Source organism: Equus przewalskii, chromosome 4, assembly GCF_037783145.1.
Source record: "Equus przewalskii isolate Varuska chromosome 4, EquPr2, whole genome shotgun sequence".
Lineage (NCBI taxonomy): Eukaryota > Metazoa > Chordata > Mammalia > Perissodactyla > Equidae > Equus > Equus przewalskii.
The window spans coordinates 46685007-46691392 of NC_091834.1; the positions used below are offsets into that span (position 1 = coordinate 46685007).

The 6386-nt window shown below is 36.7% G+C and overlaps 1 long non-coding RNA gene across 1 annotated transcript in view; it reads right to left on the reverse strand.

The window, feature by feature from the left end:
• Nucleotides 1-5556, reverse strand: part of LOC103557046 (uncharacterized) — a 75490-nt gene extending 69934 nt beyond the window's left edge. Inside the window, exons 1-2 of the long non-coding RNA XR_011539684.1 lie at nt 5537-5556; nt 5172-5289 (exon numbers count right to left, since the gene is read on the reverse strand). This is a non-coding gene — a long non-coding RNA (uncharacterized lncRNA). The remainder of the gene's footprint in view (nt 1-5171; nt 5290-5536) is intronic.
• Between the last annotated feature and the right edge of the window lie 830 nt (nt 5557-6386).

The following is a 6386-nucleotide window of genomic DNA, read 5'->3' on the forward strand; positions in this document are numbered from 1 at the left end:
TAATGCCAATCTTTCTCAAACTCTTCCAAAAAACTGAAGAGGAGAGAACACTCCCAAACTCATTTTACAAGGCTAGTATCACCCTAATACCAAAACAAGACAATGACACTGCAAGAAAAGAACAGAACAGACCAATTCATCCCTGATGAATACAGATACAAAAATGCTCAAGAAAATACTAGCAAACCAAAATCAACAGCACATTAAAAAGATCCTATGCCATGATCAAGTGAGATTTATCCCTAGGATGCAAGGGTGGTTCAACATATGCAAACCAATAAATGTGACACACCACATTAACAGAGTAAAGATAAAAAATCACATGATTCTCTCAATAAATGCAGAAGTATTTGACAAAATACAACATCCTTTCCTTATAAAAATCCTTTAAATTGAATATAAAAGGAACATACCTCAACATAAAAAGCATATACAACAAACCCACAGCTAACATCACACTCAGTGGTAAAATGTTAAAATCTTTTCCTCTAAGATCAGGAACAAGACAAGAGTGCCCAGTCTCACCATTCTTATTCGACATAATACTGGAAGTCCTAGCTAGAGCAATTAGGCAAGCAAAAGAAATAAAAGGAATCCAAATTGTAAAAGAAGTAAAATTATTATTTGCAGATGATAGAGAAAACCCTATAGACTCAACAAATAAACTGTTGAAACTAATTAATGAATTCAGTCAAATTTGCGGGATATAAATTCAACATAGAAAAATCAGTTGCATTTCAATAAACTAACAATGAAATATCTGAAAAAGAAAACTACCCAATTCACCATAGCATAAAAGTCAATAAGACACCTAGGAATAAATTTGACTAAGGAAGTGAGACATCTATACAATGCAAACTATAACTCTTTGATGAAAGAAATTGAAGAAAATACAAATGGAAAGATGTCTCATGTTCATGGTTTAGAAGAATATCATTGAAATGTCCATACTACCCAAAGCAATCTATAGATTCAGTGCAATCCCTATCAAGATTTTAATGGCATTATTCACAGAAATAGAAAAAACAATCCTAAAATTTGTATGGAACCACAAAAGACCCTAAAGAATCAAAACAATCCTGACAAAGAACAAAGCCAGAGGCATCACACTTTCTGATTTCAAACTATACTTCAAAGCTATAGTAATTAAAGCAGTATAGTATTAGCACAAAAACAGACACATAGACCAATGGAAGAGAATAGAAAGCCCAGAAATAAACCCCAGCATATACGGTCAACTAATATTTGATAAGACAGCCAAGAATATACCCCAGGGAAAGGAGAGTGTCTTCAATAAATGGTGCTGAGAAAATTGTATAACTACATACAGAAAAATGAAATTGGACCCTTATCTTATACCACTCACAAAAATTAACCTGAAATGGATGAAAGACTTAAACATGAGACCTGATACCATAAAACTCCTAGAAGAAAACATAGAGAAAAATCTTCTAGATATAGGTCTTGGCACTGATATTTTAGATATGACACCACAAGCACGAGCAACAAAAGCAAAATCAAGCAGGACCGCATCAAAATAAAAAGCTTCTGCACAGCAAAAGAAACAAGCAAAAATTGCAAAGGCAACCTATGAAATGGAAGAAAATATTTACAGACCATGTATCAGACAAGCGGTTAATATCCAAAATACAGAAGAGAACTCAAAATATAGAAAGAACTCTTACAACTCAATAACAAAATCAATTTAAAAATGGGCAAAGGATCTGTATTGACATTTTTCCAAAGAAGACACACAAATGGCCAACAGGTACAAGAAAAGGTGCTCAACATCACTAATCATCACTGAAATGCAAATCAAAACCACAATGAGATATCACCTTACACCTGTTAGAATGGCTATCATCAAGAAGACAAGAGATAACAAGGGTTTGTAAGGGTGCAGAAAAAAAGAGAACACTTGAGCAGTCTTGGTGGGAATATAAATTCATACAGTCACTATAGAAAACTCTATGGAAGTTCCTCAAGAAATTAAAAATAGAGGAGCTGGCCCCATGGCTGAGTGGTTAAGTTCACGCACTCCGCTGCAGGCGGCCCAGTGTTTCGTTGGTTCGAATCCTGGGCGTGGACATGGCACTGCTCATCAAACCACACTGAGGCAGTGCCCCACATGCCACAACTAGAAGGACTCACAACGAAGAATATGCAACTATGTACCAGGGGGCTTTGGGGAGAAAAAGGAAAAAAATAAAAAATAAAATCTTAAAAAAAAAAATAGAGCTACCATACCATCCAGCAATCCCACTTCTGGATCTATATCCAAAGGAAGTAAAACAGGATATTGAAAAGATATTTGCACGCCCCTGTTTATTGCAGCGTTGTTCACCATAGCCAAGATACAGAAATAACCTAAGTGTCCATCGATGGATGAATGAATAAAGAAGATGTGTGTGTGAATATTACTATATATATAAATATTATTATATATATGAATAATTATTCAGCCATGAGAAAGGACATCCTGACATTTGCAACAACAGGGATGGACCTTGAAGGCATCATGCTAAGTGAGATAAATTAGACAGAGAAAGACAAACAGTATAATGCTATTACTTAGATACGGAATCCAAAAATATCCAACCCCTAGAAACAGTAGAACGGTGGTTGCCAGAGGCTGGGAGATGGGGGAATTGAGGAGATGTTTAAGGTTAGAAACTTGTAACAAGTAGATAGATAAATTCTGGAGATCTAATGCACAGCATAGTGATGATAGTCAACAATACTGTGTTATAAACTCCAAAGTTGCTAAGAGATTAGATCTTAGTTATTCTCACCACAAAAAAGAAATGATAATTATATGATGTGATAGAGGTGTTAGCCAATGCTACAGTGGTAATCATATTGCAATAGACAAATGTACCAAATAAACTCATTGTACACCTTAAACTTACATGCAATGTTATATGTCAATTATATCTTAAAAATAATCATAGTTATATATAATATTTTTTCTGTATTTATGGAAAATTATAACCATATCCACCTCCAGGTTAGGTCCCACGGTCAGGGAAATCAAATCTGATTGGTGATTTGTTTCTCTTATTTAAAAATTGTTTCAATTTTTCTTGAATTAATTCCATACCTCTTAAAATAGAGCCCAATGTTTATTCTTAAGAATGCAATTAATATCTTCTTAGTAGAGTGCTAGGTCATTTCGCTGGCCAAGCTCCTTAAAATATGATGAAAGGAGGAGGCAAAGGGGTATGGAGAAGAGGAGAAGTTGAAAAAGTTATGGAAAGGAGATGGACCGCTCAAGAAGCCCTGAACACCTACATTATAATGGCGGAGTTGTTGGTAGCTGTCTACCAACGACTTGGAAGCAATACCGCTGTTAATGGTTGGACTCTAACCTTGTCCTCCTTACAGATGACTCTGTTTTTGATCTTGGCACCCAGCTCACCACAAAAATCATCCATGTTGCTCCAGACCAGACTGTCTAGCTGACCCAAAGAATCATGAGAAATAGCAAATGTCTATTGGAAACCCCTAAGTTTTGGGGTGGCTGAATAAGCAGCAGGTGAGAACTAACACATTGCAGTAATCCACTGAGATTATGTATTTGATTCAACAGCTAGGTTTTCTTTTGCTGACAAATACAACCAATAACACAACTGACACAGCAGAGTATCACAATCCCATGGTTGAGAACTACTGGCCTGGGGAACAGGCGATCAAATTCTATAACTGAAAGTGCTGTTAGTAGATTTCCATTTCAGCGGTTTAAAAGCTGTTTTGTGGGTGCCCTGGTTTTCAGGAAAAGCTTCAAAGGCTGTTTTGAAAGAAAGGCCAACATTTTGTTCTGCTTCTAGTGGACCACATATGTTAAATATAGGGCTTTCATTTCAAGAAAGTTTTCATTTCATAAAAAAGGGTCACTTGAAAATAATTTTTTATAAAATTGTGAAATCACTAATTTTGCCCAACTGCACTAGAATTATTAAGCTAAGACCCAGAGAAGCCAGGTGGTTTGTTCAAGTTCATGTAAGTGGGGGTGACAGAGAAGGAATCCAAACTCCTTTTTCTATCCACCTGACTCGGGGTTTTGCCTCCTACAACACCCTGAGACTTTTAATTTGCAGGATGAAGATGCCTCTGCAGCTCCAAAGGGCTAGCACCCTATAGGCCAAGAAGTGTAAAATCTTAGCATCTATGCTTTGGGTTTTTTTTTTTATTCAATCAACAAATATTCACTAAACAACAGTCATTGTCACCTACGTGTAGGTCCCACCTTTCTCATGTTTCCCTTGGAAGGAGGAGGCCAACCTAAAATTACAAAATATCAGGACTGAGACAGCAGTTTTACAAAGCTCGAAGTCTCATTAGCCACTGTGTTTAGTAAGATAAGCAAAACTCTATTCCCACTCCCCCGTTTTTTTTTTTAAAGAAAAATCAGTCCTTTAGTCTTATATTGTATCTACATAGCTTTTAATATTCAGTGTTGTTTTTATGTAATTCATTAGAAAGTATAGGAACTTTAGCCCCCAAATAAGCCATCATTATACTGGATTGCCAACACACCAAAGTACAGTTTGAGTGTTGTAAATGAGCTCCATTCATTTTGCAAACTAAGAACAAGTCAATAGTGTTTGTTTACCAGGTCAGGACTAATGAGGGCACTGTATTTTTCTCTTTCTTCTACTCTGCAGTTAGTGAACTCACAGATGGTATATGTTCAGGGAAATATCTGTTTAGCATGGAGTAAAATCATAGGTATAAATGAAAACCTGTTATTCTTGGATAAGAACATATGTGTCTCACAGTAAATTCCACATCTGGTTTACCCAGGGTTCAGCTTTATCAAGCAGTCTTTCTTAAGAGTTACCATGCCCACTTCTCTGTGCAGGGTAAATGGATATGCATATGAATAACAACCGCTTACAAAGAAAATATCACATTTTCCAACCCAAAAAAACTGTAACGAAAAGTTTGCCAGAAACCATCACAGACAGAGCTGGAGCAAACCTTTAAAAGTCATACATTTAAGCCCCTTGGTTACATCAGAATTGTTAATAGAGGCCTTGCTAAATTTTAGATACGTTTTGGATAGGATGCTTCTCCTGGTGCCAAGGAGAAATTCACACATTTTAGACTTAATGAAATTGATGCAAAATTAAGGAAGTTTATCTCACAAATAATAATCACCACATTCCTACCTTGGAAGAAGGAGTTGTAGAAAGAGGGTGTTATCCCCTAGATCAGCTTCAGCTACCATTTTGGAGACCATGTGCCGTACACTGTTGCTCCATTTGGTCATTTAATTGTCTGTGTAATCTGACAAGGCAAACATTATTATCATCTCTTTTCTACAGGTAAGGAAACTGAAAGACAAAAATACATCAGAAAAATAGTAACTTTGTAGTAGAGAAATCTTGCAGGTACTACCTGTGGTTGGCAGACTAATGTATCCCCCCCCTAAAAAAACCCACATTCTAATCATTCGAACATGTGAATACATTATCTTACACAGCAAAAAGGGAATTAAGGTTGTAGACAGAATTAAGGTTGCTAATCAACTGACCTTAAAATAGGTAGATCATCCTGGATTAACCGGGTAGGTCGTGTATAATCACAAGGGTTGGTAAAAGAGGAAGGGGGAAACAGAAGAAGATATTAGTCAAAGGGACATTTGGTGATGCTGGCTTTGAAGATAGAGGAAGACAAGCCAAGGAGGGCAGCAGCCTCGAGAAAGTAGAAAAGGCAAGGAAGCAGATTCTCCTTCAGAGCCTGCAGAAAGGAACAGAGCCCTGCTAATACCTTGATTTTAGCCCACAGATAACTCTGTTGTACTTCTAACCTAGAAAACTATTGGAAAATGTTTGTGTTGTTTTAAGACACTAAGTTTGTGCCAGTTTTTTACAGCAGAAATAGGAAATACACTCCTGTAGCCAAGTGACAAGCTTCACATCACTGTTGATATCATGTGCCCCTAATACAATGTGATGAAGAGGGCACTCCGTCACCATGATATTCTTCCCTAAAACTCATCACCCCAGTCTAATCATGAGAACACATCAGATAAACCCAAATGGAGGGGCAGTCTAGAAAATACTTAAAGAGTCCTTTTCCAAAGTTTCAAGGTCATGAAAACAAGGAGAGATTGAGAAGCTGCCATAGACCTTCCTTGCTATATACCAAAGACACACGCCTGACTAGAACCCATGTCTTCTAGTTCTAAACTCTATTTCCTCTTTTTCCCCCCAGTGTACTGTTCTGTCCTCGGTCTCATCATCCACTCAGACTGAACTTGTCTGACCTATCCATACCATTAATTCAATTAAAGTCACAATTACCTGGAAAAAAAGAACAAGGTTAAATTATTTGCTTAAAATTACCAAGTGAATGGTTAAAAGAAAAACGAAAGAAAAATC